Raw genomic sequence first — 20,000 nt, forward strand, 5'->3', positions numbered from 1 at the left:
TTGCACCGACCACCAATCCCACACAAAACACTCATACTCAACGGAACGGACACAAGGAACGGAGGTGTGAACCTAAGCCCCTGACGAATTAGTCCTTATCCCTCGAGTCAACAGCGAGAAGTCAACCTTGAGATTATTCCTTTCACCCCACCAGCCAGGGCAGTGCAAATGACGTCGGGGTCATTCTGTTACAACAACAGGACATTGGTAGGACGTACGTATGTATGTAGTCAACTGCGGGCACAATAGACAGGACTTTGAACTATGAAATGGATTTTTAAAAAACAAAGCTGCTTGAAGCTGTGGACTGTAAAATGATTAGAATCTATTCTTTAAAAAGGAAGAAAATACCAAACACGAAACATTTCGGACTCAAAACCCCTCTTCAGTAAAACACCAAATAACAATAAAGTCCAGCTCCCCACAATAAAGTCATAACTACATTACGTACTTAAAAACCAGAAAGACGGCAGATAAAAATTTGCCACTGTCTGTATCTGCTTTTTAAAGTAAATGTTTTTATGTTTTTATGGGGGTTTTTGTTGTTGTTGGCTGAAGAAGGGTTGTGAACCCGAAATGTTCCGTATTTGGTATTTTGTTCTCTTTTGAAGCTGTTATAATATTCATTATTGTTTATTATTTTTTTTAGAATAAGCACCAGAGCATACCAGTGTTTGCCATCAGATTAAAGTGCAATGAGTCCAGAGACTCACGCTAGGCACTGTTTGAACGTGGTCAGAACAGAATCAGATGAACGTACTGTTTCGAATCGGTGCAAAGGTCAATGTAATTAACAATACTGAATACAACAGTATTCTATTGATGCTCTCTGTTTAAGTACAATGCTCATAACGTCTACCAGCCAGATAAAACGTAAGCAACACACAAAACCCTTTCGACTGATGACTTTTTAAAAATCGCTCCTTGTCTCGCTCTAAAGCCCCTGTTACTGTTAAATCGGCCATACAATCTTCAGCCTGAAGCTATGGCCTTAATGGAAGAAGACGAAGAAGAAGACGACGAAGACGAAGACGGAGACGGAGACGGAGACGGAGACGGAGAAGGAGAAGGAGAAGGAGAAGGAGAAGAAGAAGAAGAAGAAGAAGAAGAAGAAGAAGAAGAAGAAGAAGAAGAAGAAGAAAACTATGTGTAACCTTAAACCTTTATAACATGCTTGATACTTATTAGTGAGAACTAATCACCCTATATGAGGTCTAAAAACACAAAAAAACCCCAAAGAACTGAGTGACATCAAACATCGTTCAATTCATTCTATAGTTCCGGCTATCGAGTCAATACCAGGATATCGTGGAACCTAATGTCATGTCGATTGTCACTGAGCCGTGAAGATTATCATCTCGTCAATCACCGTCTTCGCCTTCCGTGTTTTCTTTAAGTCTTCCTTTGTTTCTACAGCTTTCAAACTTGACACAGACTTCAATCACATCACTTAGTCCCCCGAATGGTTCTAGAACACTCCACAGAACACGGAGTATTGTGTTGTTGCTGAATTACATTCTAAGTCACTTCCTATTTATGCCTCCGGTATTTATTGCTTTGCGGGAGGCTTTTCTACACACATACACACACACACAAACACACACACACACACACACATATATATATATATATATATAATATATATATATATATATATATATATATATATATATATATATATATATATATAATATTGAATCGTGTTTGATACAAATATGGTACGAAAAGTGCTCGACATGTAGTAATGGAGCGAATTATTATTTTTTAAAATATTTACCACAATGTTTGAGACAGTCTACATTAATGTTTCAGGCTTAATTTGCCATCGTCAGGACTGGGTTGTTTTGTTGACTGTTGTTGTTTCTTGAAGTGGTTCCGGTTTAAAGTTAATTAACAAGAACTTCCGGCGATGTGGACACGTACCGTATATCTCACTTTTCGTGTTGAGTGTGGCTTCATGAGGGTGTTTGATTATAGTGTATTTCTCTTCCAGGCATAAGCTACATTGTTTTGATGTTGGTATGTATCCTGTTGCTTTAGATAAAATTTTCCATGAAATGTTGTGGTCTAGTTTGTTGTCTTTTAATTTCCAAATATGTTCGCTGAGTTTTGTGGATGTTTTTTTGTTAGTGTTTCTAAATATTGAGGTGTGGAGGTTGTATCTTGTTTTGAAATTATTTTCCGTTAGTCCTACATATTTTTCTTGCTTGTTTGTTTTAGTTTCGGTGACTGTGGCTTGGTAAATTAAACTTGATTCTAAACATTGTTTGTTTAGCGGGCAATGTTCCTTATTTCTGCAGTTGCATTTTCTGGTGGGTGGGTTTTGCTCTTGTCGGTGGTTTATTAATATTTTTTTGTTGTGGCTTGAAATTATTTGGTCTATGTTGCGCATACACGAGTAGCTTATTTTAATGGTATTCCTGTTGATAATATTATATAGCTTGTGGTTTTTTGGAAAGTGTGTATCAATTAACCTCAGGAACTGCTGTCCTATATTTGTGCTGACGTTTTTGTCGAAAGGTGGGTTGAACCAAGTAATGTGTCTTCTTGTTTTACGTTCTTCACTTGTGTGTTGGGGTTTACATGAGAGGGAGGCGTCTGTGTATTCAAATGGTGTGTTGTATCCACTTTTTGTGAGTGCTTCTTTGTAGGGGGTGGCTGCGACGTTGAATATCTCTCTGTTTTCCTTTCTTTTAAAAATATAGCATTGTGGAGAACATTGTGCTTATTTGGGTCAATAAAAAAATGATTCGGCGCACAACTCTACTGAAAGATTTGAAAATTAGAAATGTATTTTTTACAGATAGATAAAAAGATAACTTGATTTCCTTTTATAATTTAAAGTCAGTTTGAAAGTTCGTAGAGTCACACAGATATCATAAAATACGTACCGACGACACTAACACACTCAAAAACAACCAATTTCGTTACTGTAAAAAGTTGTCAGTTTGCGTCATCTATTTATGACATCAAGTATTATTATTACTTCCGTTGTGTTGTTGATTTAGCGGTGTTGTTATGTAGTAGTATGTTCTAATTGCGTGTATGTTTGTGTGTGTGTGTGTGTGCGTGATGCGTGTGTGTGTGTTTGTGTGTGTATGTGTGTGTTGTGTGGTGTATACATGTTTGTGTGTGGCATTCATAGTGATATCATTCACTTGATCACATGAAGGTATTCGGATTTACAAAAATTTTAAACAAGTTTCACCGATTAACAACGTCAACTAATATTACTGCTGATATTACGGTCGTTTTTATGCCATGAATGTGATAATTATTGCCCTGGTAAATATTTAATTAAAAGTTGTCGGCAAACTGTCAATTGTATCTGTCTAGCCTCGAGCCCGAACAAACTTGATATTTTTCTCGTCTGCTTCAGATTTTCATTTGACCTCACATAAGTCAGGTAAACGGGAGACATTCCGAAAGCTCCTACATCCCCAGTATTCTTTCAATTTGTATTTTCGCCGTTGATCTTTTGTCAGGCGTTTATTTATCCTATTTATCATCATATAGATGAGATCTTTTAAAAAGTGGATCACTGTTCATATTTAATATGTCAAACTGTTATATAACTAATTCTTGACATGAAAAACAATACAGTACTCGCTGTATTTAAGCACGCTCTAAGGAGAAGTAAAAAAAAGGGTGCTTGAATTTGAGCGTGCTGAAATCCTATGCTCATAAGAGGTAACCAACACATTCGGTCATTCACCTCCAGTGTGTTGTATTGCATGCAGAGTGGGTTAGAATTCAGCGTGCTAAAATCCAGCCAGTACTTCACAGGTACACATTGGGCAACGGTGTGCTTTGTTTGTTTTTAAGGGTTTTACGGCGCTTGCAACACATTTAGGTTATATCAGCACCAGTAAAAAGGAAGAAAATGGGATAGTAAAAAGTTCTAGAATTACAATTGAAACACCCAAGAGAAAGTAAGACGAAGGGGAACTGGGAACAAGTAGGGATCAGATGTAGATTCCAAGAGCATACCACCAATGAACTTAGTTTGAGATCACCTATAAGTCTCATCCGGACACAAGCACAAAATCCAACAGAGGAATACACTCAAATGCTTACATTATACATTCAAAATAAATATAATAATAGATAACAGAGAGATAATTTACAAGGAAAAAAAATATCATCTCCCAAAACAATAACTATGCATTTGACTGTTTCCCTCCCAGCAAGGACTCCAACTAGGGCAAAACCAAGTAATCTCATTCCAAGACAAAGACAGATAGCAAGTTGGAAAACAGATATAGGGGGGGGGGGGTAGAAGACACAGTAAGTACATCCCTGCCCACTATGGGAGGTCAGAATGTGCTTTGTGGAGCCATGAAAAATATGAGATCATCATAACTATGTTGAATATTTATGATTAATTTTCCAGTCAACACCTCCCATCAGTTTAATATCCATTTTGTTTGTTTTTTTGTTTTTAAGGGTTTTACGGCGCTTGTAACACATTAAGGTCATATAATCGCCAGTAAAAAGGAAGAAAATGGGATAGTAAAAAGTTCTAGAATTACAATAAAGCATCCAAGAAAAAGTAAGACATAGGGGAACTGGGAACAAATAGGGATCAGATGTAGATTCCAAGAGCACATAGTCAAAGTACTTAGTTTGAGATCACCTATACGTCTCATCCGGACACAAGTACAAAATCCAACAAAGAGGAATACACTCAAATGCTTACATTATACATTGAAAATAACAAATATAATAATACATAACAGAGAGATGATTTACAAGGAAAAAAATATAATCTTCCAAAACAATAACTATGCATTTGACTGTTTCCCTCCCAGACAGGACTCCGACCAGGGCCTGGATAAAACCAAGTAACCTCACTCCAAGACAAAGACAGAAAGCATGTTGGAAAACAGACATAAGGGGATAGAGGACACAGAATGGACCCCCCTGCAATATCCATTTTGTTAATGAATTCAATACATTGAGTTGTATAAAAACAAGTACGTATTTGTGTAGATTTTTCAAAATTTTAGAAAGTAGAAATTGTGGTTTCAAATATTGTGGCCTTAGCAAATAAAAATAAATCCAAATTGGTGGCATCATCATTATTACTCGTGGTCATAAAATTTTAATTCAAGGCATTTCAAACATTAGGACGGAAATGACAGTGTCGGCAGGTATCTCAATGGTCATGTGATTAATAAAAAATAACGCCTTCCACCACAACGCCATTAGATGCCATCACCTAGGCATTCCATGAAGGAATATAGATAATTCATCAACCAGGATGTCTGATGTCAACAGGAATCACCCATGTTGTCACAGTGAGATACCGTCGCCTAGGCATTCCATGAAGGAATATAGATAATTCATCAACCAGGATGTCTGATGTCAACAGGAATCACCCATGTTGTCACAGTGAGATACCGTCGCCTAGGCATTCCATGAAGGAATATAGATAATTCATCAACCAGGATGTCTGATGTCAACAGGAATCACCCATGTTGTCACAGTGAGATACCGTCGCCTAGGCATTCCATGAAGGAATATAGATAATTCATCAACCAGGATGTCTGATGTCAACAGGAATCGCCCATGTTGTCCAACGTGAGCAATTTGGGGGTTAATATAATCTTACCTAAGGAAATAAAAAATGAAAGTGCCTGAAGCAAGGCTTAAACCCCGTTCCTTCTGGGTCACAGAGCAATGCCTTAACCACTCGGCCACTTAGCCTCCCTCATGTGATAAGGAAACGGGGATAAAAAAAATTAAAAACTCGTCATGGCGAAATTGTGAACAAGGAAGAGGAATGATCACAATAAAAAGTGTAAACATTTCAAAACTTACATCACTTCTAAATATGTCTTTTCACTCTTAAATCGTAAAACCCACTTCAATGAAATAAACTTACACTATTTATTATAACAACGATAAATGGATTTCACATAGCCTGATGCTTGCTTGCCGCATCTCTTGTCCTAAACAAATGAGTGTACACCACAAATATGCAACATTTACACATACATAGAAAATCACTAATAAGCACTAATAATATCTAAGTTGAAAATATCATCATTATCACAGAATTATAACAATATATAAAAATGTAAAATATCTATTTCGTCAACAACAATGCAAGCCCTTTGATGGAAAGAGAATGATTAAGTAAGAATGAGCTTTGAGCTTTTATATAGAGCAATATCCATTAAATGTGTTCAATGCGCTTTACAAAGGGTCCCTGACCAACAGCAATAGGTAATATGTTGAACGAGAGATAACGCCTGTTAGGCGATATTACAATCTTTTACGAAAGACAACGCAGTTGACGGCCAGGTACTCATTTTACACCCGAGTATGGTGAGAGAATATGAGTAAAGAGTCTTTTCCAAGGACTCAACTATGTGCAGAGCGAGGCTCGAACCCAGGACCTTTTGATCCGAAAGCGAGTGTCATACCACAAGACCACATAGCCGCACAAACAGGAATGCTGCTTGTCCTAGCACTGATGATAAATTGAAACATCCAAATTGTGATAAACTGACTCAAAAGTAGTCCTTCAGAGCCACACGGCACATGGAACCGAAGTTTATCCCGGTTTCTATAGCGTGAAATGGACAATAGCAATTGCTTGCTATCCTTTGGATAGGACGCTAATCTATCGCAAAGTACATTTCCGCCAGATTTAATAAATCAAGCTACCCATTCACTTCTAGGGTGACATTGGGTCAGAAAATAAAAATCTCGCCTGCACCTGGGATCCATCACAGACCCTTTGTGTGCGAAGCAAGTGCTCTACCAACTGAGCTATCATGACTCAAGGTGGTGTCAATTCAGTACCAGGGTGAATCGGATGCTAAAAACGTTATTCAAAATCATCAAAGAATTAGTTGTAGATTCAAGCAGGTTAAGAAACTGAATGAATTATTCTCAAATGTATATTTAAAAAAAAAAAAAAAAAAAACACTTAAACAATTTTTACTCTCCAAGCACGCCACAGGGAACTAAAATTCCATGTCATATTTTTAAAATCATCTTACAATAGAAGTCTATATAATCCATTCATAAAAAAAAATTTTAATGGCGCGTCATGCGGAAAGATTCGGATGTCAAGTTTCTAGCCTGTTTAGATGCCTAGTGTCTAGCACATTTAGATGTCGAGTTTCTTGAAGGTTCCCCCAGTCCAGCCATGCCAGCGTTCTCCTTGCTGCTTTCGGACTTCTTATCCTCCAAGGCCATCGACACAAACCCAAACTTGTTGTTGTATTCAAAATTTGGATCAGACTTTAGCAACTCCTCAAAAAATTCCTTAAAAAGAAACGAAACAATAAAATGCTGCGTTATATTTTCCTTTGTATCAAGAAAATAAATCAGCAAAATAGATAATATTGAAACAAATACATTGATCTTTCTTGCTTGTGAAAGTATAAAATTTGAAATGTTAAAAAAAAACAACAAGTAAACATTTTTTAACATTGCATTTGACGATTACAAGAGAATAAAAAAAAAAGTCAGAATCATTTTCCGATTTTGGTTGAGGTGGGGGAATATATTTATGTTTATATATTTAATTTATCTTTAATTTATTCGTAAGCATCTTTTTTTGTTTGTTTGTTGCTTTAGGTCTCTTCCAACACAATTGATGTTATATGAGAGACCGCTGAAACAAAAAAACAAGCAATCTAACAAAAATAGTACAAATGTAAATCAAAATCATAACCTAAAGATATCATAAGCTAAATTATAAATAACCAAGAACAAACAGGCAGAAGGTTTACAGAAAAAAAATATCCCCTGTCAAAAATACAATCACAAACCAAAGAAGCAGGATAGGCTAGTAAAGAGAAGAAGAAACGACATCACTATCGGATCGTACACCCATGCGAACATCATATGTATATGATTCAAGGGTGATGCTCCCATCCAACCACCCGCGTAAGCATCTTGAGATAATACAATGTATCTACATTGTAAATAATTAATTAAGAAAAAAGTGTTCATATCTTCAACTTGAACAGTTAAATCCGAAATATTAGTTTTTGAAAAAAATAAAAAGGTGACTCTGCCATTTCTTCCCTGTCATCTTCATTGCTTCTGTCCCTTGATCAGTGACAGAGGAATAATTACACTGACCCACATATAGATAGTATGCGCTTGACTAAGAAGCTCATAACATTGCCATCCGGAAGTATAACGGACCAACACACAAAACTGTGTGTATCCATGAACGTTTATAGTCGGGTTAATACCGTTCAGTGAGCATTACTCATAAACGCGGATGGCAAAAAACAATAACAAAGACCTGAGTGACGTCATCTTCGAACTATCTATACAAGATTGATATCTCAGAGCATTGGCTTGTAATTTTTTATGCGCTGCGTCAATTGTGAGTTCTGTTCACACGTAGAAATCATCAACCCCTTTGAAATGGTTTTTGTAGCCAGAATGTCCTCAATATACCGTTCACTGCGCTGGAGACAACAAAGAGGCACAATCGCTGACAAATGCATTTCGGCAATCCAATAATTAAAAAATAAATAACCGAAACTAAGAAACGAACAAAAAATATTTAAAAAAACGGAAGAAAAAAATTACTTCTCTTCGTGCCAGATCTCAATCTACTGTTTCTATTCTACCCTTTTAATGAATGTGTTCCCCCGCATGCCCCCAACAAAACAAAACAAAAAAAAAACCCTCACAAAAACAAACAAACAAAAAAGTAACCCGATTTCAGAAAATATGGCAAGCTCACCTTGTTGCTGAAGGGCTCCAACTTGCCTCCAAGGTCAAAGGGCAAAAGGTCAGGGGACATGGTAGAGTGAATTCCCTCCAATTTGTCACCATTCAAATGAATCTGAGACACACACAGACACACACACACACACACACACACACACACACACACACAACAAAATAAGGATACAATAAGTTAAGTAAGTTACAATGTTCTAAGTAATCAAAGAACTAACGAAAGAGTGAAAATGGAAAGGCTTCGTATGGGAACAAAACAGACAATGGACGTTTCGGGTACAAACCCTTCGTCAGCACAACAATACACAAATAAACGTGGAAAACAAATAAAATATAATGAAAAATAACTTGTATCGTCTGTACTCAATGGTGGTTGCAGTATGAATGAAATGTTAACAACAAGATATGAAGTGAGTAGAAAAGTGCCAGAAGACAATAGAGAATAAAAAATTTTCGCGGCGGTGGTGGGGTTTGAACCTGCGACCTTATTGGTACGACAACTCCGCCTGGCAGGTGAGAGCGTGGCTCTACCGTGTGAGCTATCCACGAAAAAAAATTTTTTATTCTCTATTGTCTTCTGGCACTTTTCTACTCACTTCATATCTTGTTGTTACCAACATAAGTGCCTGCTCCACTCACTTTTCTGAATTAAAAATTCACCCCATACACCGGAGCATACTCAATGTCTCAATCGTTTCTATGTTATATGTTTGTGTTGAGAATATTGGCTATTAAGCTTAACTGCTGGTCAAAATACTTCGCGATGGTGGTGGGCGAACGAATCGGCGGTCCCAGAAGTGGGTGAGAGAGGGATCTAGAAATGACTTGGGTTTGAAACGAATATTTTTGTGTTCGTGGATAGCTCACACGGTAGAGCCACGCTCTCACCTGCCAGGCGGAGTTGTCGTACCAATAAGGTCGCAGGTTCAAACCCCACCACCGCCGCGAAAAATTTTTATTCTCTATTGTCTTCTGGCACTTTTCTACTCACTTCATATCTTGTTGTTACCAACATAAGTGCCTGCTCCACTCACTTTTCTGAATTAAAAATTCACCCCATACACCGGAGCATACTCAATGTCTCAATCGTTTCTATGTTATATGTTTGTGTTGAGAATATTGGCTATTAAGCTTAACTGCTGGTCAAAATACTTCGCGATGGTGGTGGGCGAACGAATCGGCGGTCCCAGAAGTGGGTGAGAGAGGGATCTAGAAATGACTTGGGTTTGAAACGAATATTTTTGTGTTCGTGGATAGCTCACACGGTAGAGCCACGCTCTCACCTGCCAGGCGGAGTTGTCGTACCAATAAGGTCGCAGGTTCAAACCCCACCACCGCCGCGAAAAATTTTTATTCTCTATTGTCTTCTGGCACTTTTCTACTCACTTCATATCTTGTTGTTACCAACATAAGTGCCTGCTCCACTCACTTTTCTGAATGAAATGTTAGCGTGGCGTGGGTAGAGGATAGGGTGCCCCAGGGGGGTGATCTAATTGATAAGCAAAGGTCAGCGTCAGGGAACCGAACTTTCCAGACTATAATGGAAGGTAAAAGACATATTGGTAGTAGTAGTATAGTAGTAGTAGTAGTAGTAGTAGTAGTAGTAGTAGTAGTAGTAGTAGTAGTAGTAGCAGTAGTAGTAGTAGTAGTAGTAGTAGTAGTAGTAGTAGTAGTAGAACACTGTAGTGGAACAGTAGGGGGCGGTGGAGGGGGCGAGGTGAAAGAGTCACGGCGGAGGTGGGGGGGGGGGGGGGTGTTTGTTGGATGAGCGAAGGTCGAATCTTCGCGAAGGAACGATGCGATAGTAAAGTGGAATACACCGATAAATAGATAGATGGATAGACAGATAGATAGGTAGATAGACAGAAAAGAGGGGAGGAGAGAGAGAGAGAGAGAGAGAGAGAGAGAGAGAGAGAGAGAGAGAAAAAAAAAAAAGGGGGGGTGGGAGGGGGTTGGTTTGAGGCGGACCGGTAGAGAGGGGGAATTAGAGAGAGGGGGGGGAGGGAGAAAGAGAGAGAGGGGGGACAAAGAAAGAAAGAAAGAAAGAGAGAGAGAGAGAGAGAGAGAGAGAGAGAGAGAGAAAGAGAGAAAGGGGGGAGGGGGGGCGAGAGAGGGCGAGGAAACAGCCGAGAGAGAGCGGGGTCTATATGTATATAAATGGATAAAAAAGTGGATGATTGGACACAATGAGAGATAGCTAGGAAGGTAGATGACTATGAATCGGTGGATAATCAGTAGATAGATAGGTAGCTAGATAGATAGATAGATAGATAGATAGATAGATAGATAGATAGATAGATAGATATATAGGTAGGTAGGTAGGTAGAGTTGTACTTTTAGTAGTATGAACAGTAGTAGTAGTAGTGGTAGTAGTAGTAGTAGTAGTGGTAGTAGTAGTAGTAGTAGTAGTAGTAGTAGTAGTAGTAGTAGTAGTAGTTAGTAGTAGTAGTAGTAGTAGTAGCAGTAGTAGTAGTAGTAGTAGTAGTAGAAGTAGTAGTAGTAGTAGTAGAAGTAGTAGTAGTAGCAGCAGCAGTAGCTGTAGTGGCAGAAGTGAGAGCAGCAGTGGTGATGAATATGGGGGACGTTGACATCTAGTGGTGGTCAATCCTGGTGTTGAGTCCGCGTGGAGTCAGCGTTCCCAACAACTTGATCAGGTGAGTTTCCCTACGTCGACGGGCGGAAGTGTCCGAATGGCAAAAACTGAGCACACACACACGCACACACTGTACATCGCAGTGGTCTGGCAGATTGAATTGTCTGGCCACTGCTGTGTCTGCACAGTTCGATATGTCACGCAAGTGCTGCACGAATCTGTCACCCAGCCTCTTTCCGGTCTCACCAACGTAAGCAATCCCACACAGGGAGCACGTAATCGCATAGACTAGATTACGGTCAGTGCAAGTAAACGGCCGCCTGATGTCCCAAATCTTGTCTGGAAAGCTGACTCTGTCATACTCCCACAGGTGCCCACAAGTCTTGCATCGGGGTCGCATACACGATCTGGCTTTAGGTCCATCCCTAGGTATGGGTTCCAGGCGGCTTCTGACAAGGAGATCCCTCAGGTTACGATCCCGTCGATATGCTACCAACGGGGGTTCTGAAAAAACTCTGTGGGTGTCTTCGCCCGCCTGGAGGATCCCATAGTTCTGCAATAGGATGTTCCTCACTTGATCGGCATGGGGGTGATGCGTGAGGACTAAAGTGGGACGCTGTGTCTCCTGCTTCCTGGCATTACGAGGCCTCATTGCTGCTTCTCTCGACACGAGGATGGCTTTCCGGACAGCCTTAAGCAAAACCCTTTCGGGATATTCCCGTGCCCTAAAAAAATCGAGCATGCGATCACGTTGAAGCGCAAATTCATCATCTTCCAGACAGAGTCTCCGCAAGCGGAGTATCTGACTGAATGGGATGGAGTCTTTGCACTTCACCGGATGGGATGACCGATAGAGCAGGTAGATGTGACTGTCCGTTTCCTTGTAGTGTACAGTGGTCCGTACTCCCGTGCTGGTCAATACAGCCTTGATGTCCAAAAAGTTCACCTAAGAGGTTGAAATCTCATAAGTGTACTCTATGGACGGGTGGAAGGAGTCCATCGCTAGGATGAACCCTTTCAACTGGCTGTGGGTCAATGACGTAATGCCGAAACAGTCGTCAATGTACCTTTTGAACAGCTCGGGGGCAGGTCCGCTATACTGATGGAAGAAGGTTTCCTCAAGGTAGCCCATGAAGAGGTTAGCATATGAGGGACCCATCTTGGTGCCCATCGCAACACCTGAGATCTGATGGAAAAATACATCATTGAACTCAAAAGTGTTGAGTGTGAGCACAAGTTCAACACACTCAACACTTTTGAGTTCAATGATGTATTTTTCCATCAGATCTCAGGTGTTGCGATGGGCACCAAGATGGGTCCCTCATATGCTAACCTCTTCATGGGCTACCTTGAGGAAACCTTCTTCCATCAGTATAGCGGACCTGCCCCCGAGCTGTTCAAAAGGTACATTGACGACTGTTTCGGCATTACGTCATTGACCCACAGCCAGTTGAAAGGGTTCATCCTAGCGATGGACTCCTTCCACCCGTCCATAGAGTACACTTATGAGATTTCAACCTCTTAGGTGAACTTTTTGGACATCAAGGCTGTATTGACCAGCACGGGAGTACGGACCACTGTACACTACAAGGAAACGGACAATCACATCTACCTGCTCTATCGGTCATCCCATCCGGTGAAGTGCAAAGACTCCATCCCATTCAGTCAGATACTCCGTTTGCGGAGACTCTGTCTGGAAGATGATGAATTTGCGCTTCAACGTGATCGCATGCTCGATTTTTTTAGGGGACGGGAATATCCCGAAAGGGTTTTGCTTAAGGCTGTCCGGAAAGCCAGCCTCGTGTCGAGAGAAGCAGCAATGAGGCCTCGTAATGCCAGGAAGCAGGAGACACAGCGTCCCCAGCACAAGTTCAACACACTCAACACTTTTGAGTTCAATGATGTATTTTTCCATCAGATCTCAGGTGTTGCGATGGGCACCAAGATGGGTCCCTCATATGCTAACCTCTTCATGGGCTACCTTGAGGAAACCTTCTTCCATCAGTATAGCGGACCTGCCCCCGAGCTGTTCAAAAGGTACATTGACGACTGTCTCGGCATTACGTCATTGACCCACAGCCAGTTGAAAGGGTTCATCCTAGCGATGGACTCCTTCCACCCGTCCATAGAGTACACTTATGAGATTTCAACCTCTGAGGTGAACTTTTTGGACATCAAGGCTGTATTGACCAGCACGGGAGTACGGACCACTGTACACTACAAGGAAACGGACAGTCACAGCTACCTGCTCTATCGGTCATCCCATCCGGTGAAGTGCAAAGACTCCATCCCATTCAGTCAGATACTCCGCTTGCGGAGACTCTGTCTGGAAGATGATGAAATTGCGCTTCAACGTTATCGCATGCTCGATTTTTTTAGGGTACGCGAATATCCCGAAAGGGTTTTGCTTAAGGCTGTCCGGAAAGCCAGCCTCGTGTCGAGAGAAGCAGCAATGAGGCCTCGTAATGCCAGGAAGCAGGAGACACAGCGTCCCATTTTAGTCCTCACGCATCACCCCCATGCCGATCAAGTGAGGAACATCCTATTGCAGAACTATGGGATCCTCCAGGCGGGCGAAGACACCCACAGAGTTTTTTCAGAACCCCCGTTGGTAGCATATCGACGGGATCGTAACCTGAGGGATCTCCTTGTCAGAAGCCGCCTGGAACCCATACCTAGGGATGGACCTAAAGCCAGATCGTGTATGCGACCCCGATGCAAGACTTGTGGGCACCTGTGGGAGTATGACAGAGTCAGCTTTCCAGACAAGATTTGGGACATCAGGCGGCCGTTTACTTGCACTGACCGTAATCTAGTCTATGCGATTACGTGCTCCCTGTGTGGGATTGCTTACGTTGGTGAGACCGGAAAGAGGCTGGGTGACAGATTCGTGCAGCACTTGCGTGACATATCGAACTGTGCAGACACAGCAGTGGCCAGACACTTCAATCTGCCAGACCACTGCGATGTACAGTGTGTGCGTGTGTGTGTGCTCAGTTTTTGCCATTCGGACACTTCCGCCCGTCGACGTAGGGAAACTCACCTGATCAAGTTGTTGGGAACGCTGACTCCACGCGGACTCAACACCAGGATTGACCACCACTAGATGTCAACGTCCCCCATATTCATCACCACTGCTGCTCTCACTTCTGCCACTACAGCTACTGCTGCTGCTACTACTACTACTACTACTACTACTTCTACTACTACTACTACTACTACTACTACTACTACTACTACTACTACTACTACTACTACTACCACTACTACTACCACTACTACTACTGTTCATACTACTAAAAGTACAACTCTACCTACCTACCTACCTATCTATCTATCTATCTATCTATCTATCTATCTATCTATCTATCTATCTATCTATCTATCTATCTATCTATCTAGCTAGCTAGTTAGCTACCTATCTATCTACTGATTATCCACCGATTCATAGTCATCTACCTTCCTAGCTATCTCTCATTGTGTCCAATCATCCACTTTTTTATCCATTTATATACATATAGACCCAGCTATCACTCGGCTGTTTACTCGCCATCTCTCACCTCCCCTCCCCCCTTTCTCTCTCTCTCTCTCTCTCTCTCTCTCTCTCTCTCTCTCTCTCTCTCTCTCTCTCTCTCTCTCTTTCTTTCTTTCTTTCTTTGTCCCCCCTCTCCCTCTCTCTTTCTCCCTCCCCCCCCCTCTCTCTCTAATTCCCCCTCTCTACCGGTCCGCCTCAAACCAACCCCCCTCCCACCCCCCCCCCTTTTTTTTTCTCTCTCTGTCTCTCTCTCTGTCTCTCTCTCCTCTCTCTCTCTCTCTCTCTCTCTCTCCTCTCTCTCTCTCTCTCCCCCCCCCCTCTTTTCTGTCTATCCACCTATCTATCTGTCTATCCATCTATCTATTTATCGGTGTATTCCACTTTACTATCGCATCGTTCCTTCGCGAAGATTCGACCTTCGCTCATCCAACAAACACCCCCCCACCTCCGCCGTGACTCTTTCACCTCGCCCCCTCCACCGCCCCCTACTGTTCCACTACAGTGTTCTACTACTACTACTACAAGAAGTGGGTGAGAGAGGGATCTAGAAATGACTTTGGGTTTGAAACGAATATTTTTGTGTTCGTGGATAGCTCACACGGTAGAGCCACGCTCTCACTTGCCAGGCGGAGTTGTCGTACCAATAAGGTCGCAGGTTCAAACCCCACCACCGCCGCGAAAAAAAATTTTTATTCTCTATTGTCTTCTGGCACTTTTCTACTCACTCCATATCTTGTTGTTACCAACATAAGTGCCTGCTCCACTCACTTTTCTGAATTAAAAATTCACCCCATACACCGGAGCATACTCAATGTCTCAATCGTTTCTATGTTATATGTTTGTGATGAGAATATTGGCTATTAAGCTTAACTGCTGGTCAAAATTACTTCGCGATGGTGGCGAACGAATCGGCGATCTCAAGAAGTGGGTGAGAGAGGGATCTAGAAATGACTTTGGGTTTGAAACGAATATTTTTGTGTTCGTGGATAGCTCACACGGTAGAGCCACGCTCTCACTTGCCAGGCGGAGTTGTCGTACCAATAAGGTCGCAGGTTCAAACCCCACCACCGCCGCGAAAAAAAATTTTTATTCTCTATTGTCTTCTGGCACTTTTCTACTCACTCCATATCTTGTTGTTACCAACATAAGTGCCTGCTCCACTCACTTTTCTGAATTAAAAATTCACCCCATACACCGGAGCATACTCAATGTCTCAATCGTTTCTATGTTATATGTTTGTGATGAGAATATTGGCTATTAAGCTTAACTGCTGGTCAAATTACTTCGCGATGGTGGCGAACGAATCGGCGATCTCAAGAAGTGGGTGAGAGAGGGATCTAGAAATGACTTTGGGTTTGAAACGAATATTTTTGTGTTCGTGGATAGCTCACAAGGTAGAGCCACGCTCTCACTTGCCAGGCGGAGTTGTCGTACCAATAAGGTCGCAGGTTCAAACCCCACCACCGCCGCGAAAAAAAATTTTTATTCTCTATTGTCTTCTGGCACTTTTCTACTCACTCCATATCTTGTTTCTACTACTACTACTACTACTACTACTACTACTACTACCACATAGCCGCACTAAAAATAAGAGTAGTCCGTCAGAGTTAATAGCCCTATGGAGTAGGACTTCATCCCGATTTCTATAGCGTGAACAGGACAATAGCAATTGCTTGCTATCTTTTTGATAGGACGTTAGCTAGTCTATCGCAAATTATTTTCGCTAAATCTAACAGAACCTGCTGCTAATCAGTAACTACTGGGTGGATAAGGGAGCTCAGTAAAAAATGTCGACTGCATGCACCCAGGATCGGTCTTGGTCCCTTTGCGTGTGAAGAGAGTGCTCTACCAACTGATCTATCGGGGAAGCCATATCAAAGTCTACCCCCCCCCATCCCCCTTTTATTTCTAGTTGTTAAGATTATGTATGCTATACAAAAAAAGGTTACCAAATAGTTTTGCTTGATCTGGTGGGTAGGTTTGGTAAGCATAATATATGATATCCTCAATAATTCTGGTCAGCCGTCTTCCACTTCATTTTTCAAATCTTATCTTTTGTGTGACCTTGACTTTGGTTTTGGTTTTGAGTTACTAAACTAAGAAGTAATTCCAGCGACTTGTAGAGCCAAAACAGTGAAAAATATTATCTTCCCCAAAAATCATTATGGTTTTGTAAGGAATATGTTTTTATTGAAAATAAGTTGAACTTGGGTTTCAACTGTCTTGTTCAGCTAAAGTCCGTACGTCTTTAGTTGAGGCTCTAACGGTTCTTGCCAGAGAGAAGAATAAAAGCTTGTTTATAGACGTAAACCTTCGTGGGATGGGACACCAATCATGTCCTAAATAAATTTACAAGTCTCACTGAAAAACTTTTACTTCAGTGACAACAAATTATTAATTAATAAGGCGTCGCAGTCCTAGTGGCGCTTGCCGTGAACTGTTTTTGTTCAAGTGGATCTAACGAGTTCTATAGAGATGGTTCTCCATTTCTCTCTGTCCTGTGCCAGTAGTTTTAGTTGAGAGAGGTCTTTGTTGGTATGGAGGTGTCTTGGAAGAGATGGTTCTTGATTTTGCTGTGACAACAAAATAAAATTAAAAATCATTGCAAAACTTTGGGCAACATCTCCGATAGCACATTCCTACAACAATTGTGGGACATCTCTGCCTCTGTTTGTAATATAGGGGTCACCGTGATATAAAACATGAATCCCGCCATATGACGGGTACACGTATTATATAGAAGATTTTTGTTAAAAGCAGTCACAGTTAGAAAAGTAAGTGTAATAAAATGTCTGGTTTTTAAATAGCGTTTATTATCAAGATTCTTAAAATTGTGATTCAGATTTAGATGTTTCAATGGCTCGATTAAAATGTTTCGAAAATTGATATTGGGTAAAGATAACATGACTGTAAAATATGATGCTGGGTTTAACTCATGTGGACACTGCTCTGTTTATCCATCGTATTTCTATTGAATTAATCATACGTGACATTTCAATGAAAACATCCATCTCCCGGGTATTATTCCTATAGCACCCATCTGCAGGTTTTCACATAGCGACAAGGCTCTCACTGATCGATTGATAGATGGTCTAACTGTCTACCAAAAAACGTCTCGTATTAGAATCCACGTTTTAATCTCTTTAACGGTCTGAAATAATATTTGAGCCATATTTTTCTACAATATATCAACATTGTCACAGGATTGCATAACGTACATGACGTCTTCGTATTTATTTTACATACCTAGACGGGGACCCTGGACCCCCCCCCCCCCAGGGTGTGTGTGTGTGTGTGTGTGTGTGTGTGTGTGTGTGTGTGTGTGATTGTGTATCCCATCCTTATTCATAAATACATCATATTTCCATTATCTATTTATTTTAAACTTTTCCAGTGTCTGTGCTTGTGTTTATTAACTCACTCGACTCTAACACAGACTATATCCGTGGTTAACCCAGGATACTTTTACCCTATGCCTATTTATTACATATTTTATGAGACAAATTAAAGGCGTAGCCTACTATCAAAGGTAATGTTTTTAATGTTTCCATTTAAATCTACATGTTTAACATTACATGTTAATGGTAGTTGAATAAAACTATCTATGCACATGCTTATTTGTATTATACATTTTTTTTTCAATTTTTGAAAAGGAACAAAAATCTCTAGGATTGATTGAGTTAAATGTGTGAGAGTTTGTATGTTTGTGTGTGTGTGTGTGTGTGTGTGTGTGTGTGTGTGTGTGTGTGTGTGTGAGTCGATGTGAGTGGTGTACTTTCATCCAAACAATTTAGGCAAGCACTTCGTTACTCTCATATTATGGCATATAACATTGCGGCTGTTTTGACGTATCGTTATCATAATACTTCAAATCCATTAGACACATAGAGCAGGAGTCTATCCCGGTTTCAATATCGTGAAACGGACAATAGCATTGATTTTGCCATCCATGTTTATGAGAAATTCTCACTAAACTGTATTAACCAGACAATAAACGTTCATGGTTACGCATATTTTTTTGAGTTTGTCATTTGTGTTTCCACATGGCAATGTTGTGAGTATCTTATCCAAGCGCACAGCCTCTATAATTTAGTGAGAACTTGATATTGAAATTGTTGTCTAAAAACAATAACAAAGAGCTGAGTGACATCCATTTCTTTCCTTTTGAACTGTGACCAATAGTCCAGAAAAATTATCGACATTTCATTATAAACTGAGATGCATAGCATAGCGCAATCCCATTGATTCATCATACTCAATGCGCACTTCAATGTTAATTCTAACTTTTCCGAACAGGTCGAAAAACCGATGTTGATTTCACACCAAAAAAAAAATCAGTAACTGTCTTTAACCAGATACTCATCATTATGCAGGGATCGGATGTTTGATTCTCGAATTGTCACAGGACGGAGCCTCATTGTTTGCTTTTTTTTAAAAAATCATTAACTTTTTCAAAGTTAGTTTTATATCGCGCATCGCCCAATGAAAGTTCTCAAAGCGCTGTACAAAGGGTCCCCGATCAACAGCAATACTTAAAATGTAGAACGAGACAGGACGCCTGTTTGGCGATATTACAATTATGTTTCAGACAGAGACAACGTGGTTAACGGCCAAGTACTTATTTTACACCTGAGTAGGTGACAGAATATAAGTAAAGAGCCTTTTAGAAGGACTCAACTACGCGCGGAGCGAGACTCAAACCTAAGATCTTTCTTACCACAAGACGACCCCATACAGCAATATGACGATAATTTGTGACCCTACGCCTCGAAGCGGTATTAAGTCGGGATTTGGAAAACGTAGAAAACCGGTTTAAAAGTGGGAATGAATGGTCAAAATTATCAAATTTCAGTTTTTGGTTGTTTCAGAAAATACAATAATTTTTCTACATGAAAACATAAAATTAAACATAGATATTGAGGATAAGTTATATAAATTTAAAGTTTAAAAAAGCAACTATCAATGACACATTCAAAACGAGAGTTGACTTTCTCTGAGAGCAACCATTTCCAAGACTTAGTAACATTAAGTCTTTTCCTCCACCAATACCATGTAAGATACCACAGCAAAGGGCGTGTCTTTATCTATCTCAGAGAAAGCATGACTGTTTCTACAATTTCATGGTTCAGCCAATAATGAACTTTAAAA

The 20,000-nt window shown here is 40.5% G+C and overlaps 1 protein-coding gene and 1 long non-coding RNA gene across 3 annotated transcripts in view; one reads left to right on the forward strand and one right to left on the reverse strand.

The window, feature by feature from the left end:
• LOC144957012 (zinc metalloproteinase nas-15-like) overlaps nt 1-20,000 on the forward strand; it is an 81,150-nt gene that overhangs the window by 888 nt on the left and 60,262 nt on the right. The window lies entirely within an intron of this gene.
• On the reverse strand, nt 5,761-8,822 carry LOC144957019 (uncharacterized). The gene is made up of 2 exons (XR_013642070.1): nt 8,726-8,822; nt 5,761-7,281 (listed from the first exon to the last, which is right to left on the reverse strand). It is a non-coding gene; the product is annotated as an uncharacterized LOC144957019 (long non-coding RNA).

Source organism: Berghia stephanieae, chromosome 11 (assembly GCF_034508935.2).
Source record: "Berghia stephanieae isolate SIO BIC M18660-M18661 chromosome 11, UCSD_Bste_1.3, whole genome shotgun sequence".
Taxonomy (NCBI): Eukaryota; Metazoa; Mollusca; class Gastropoda; order Nudibranchia; family Aeolidiidae; genus Berghia; species Berghia stephanieae.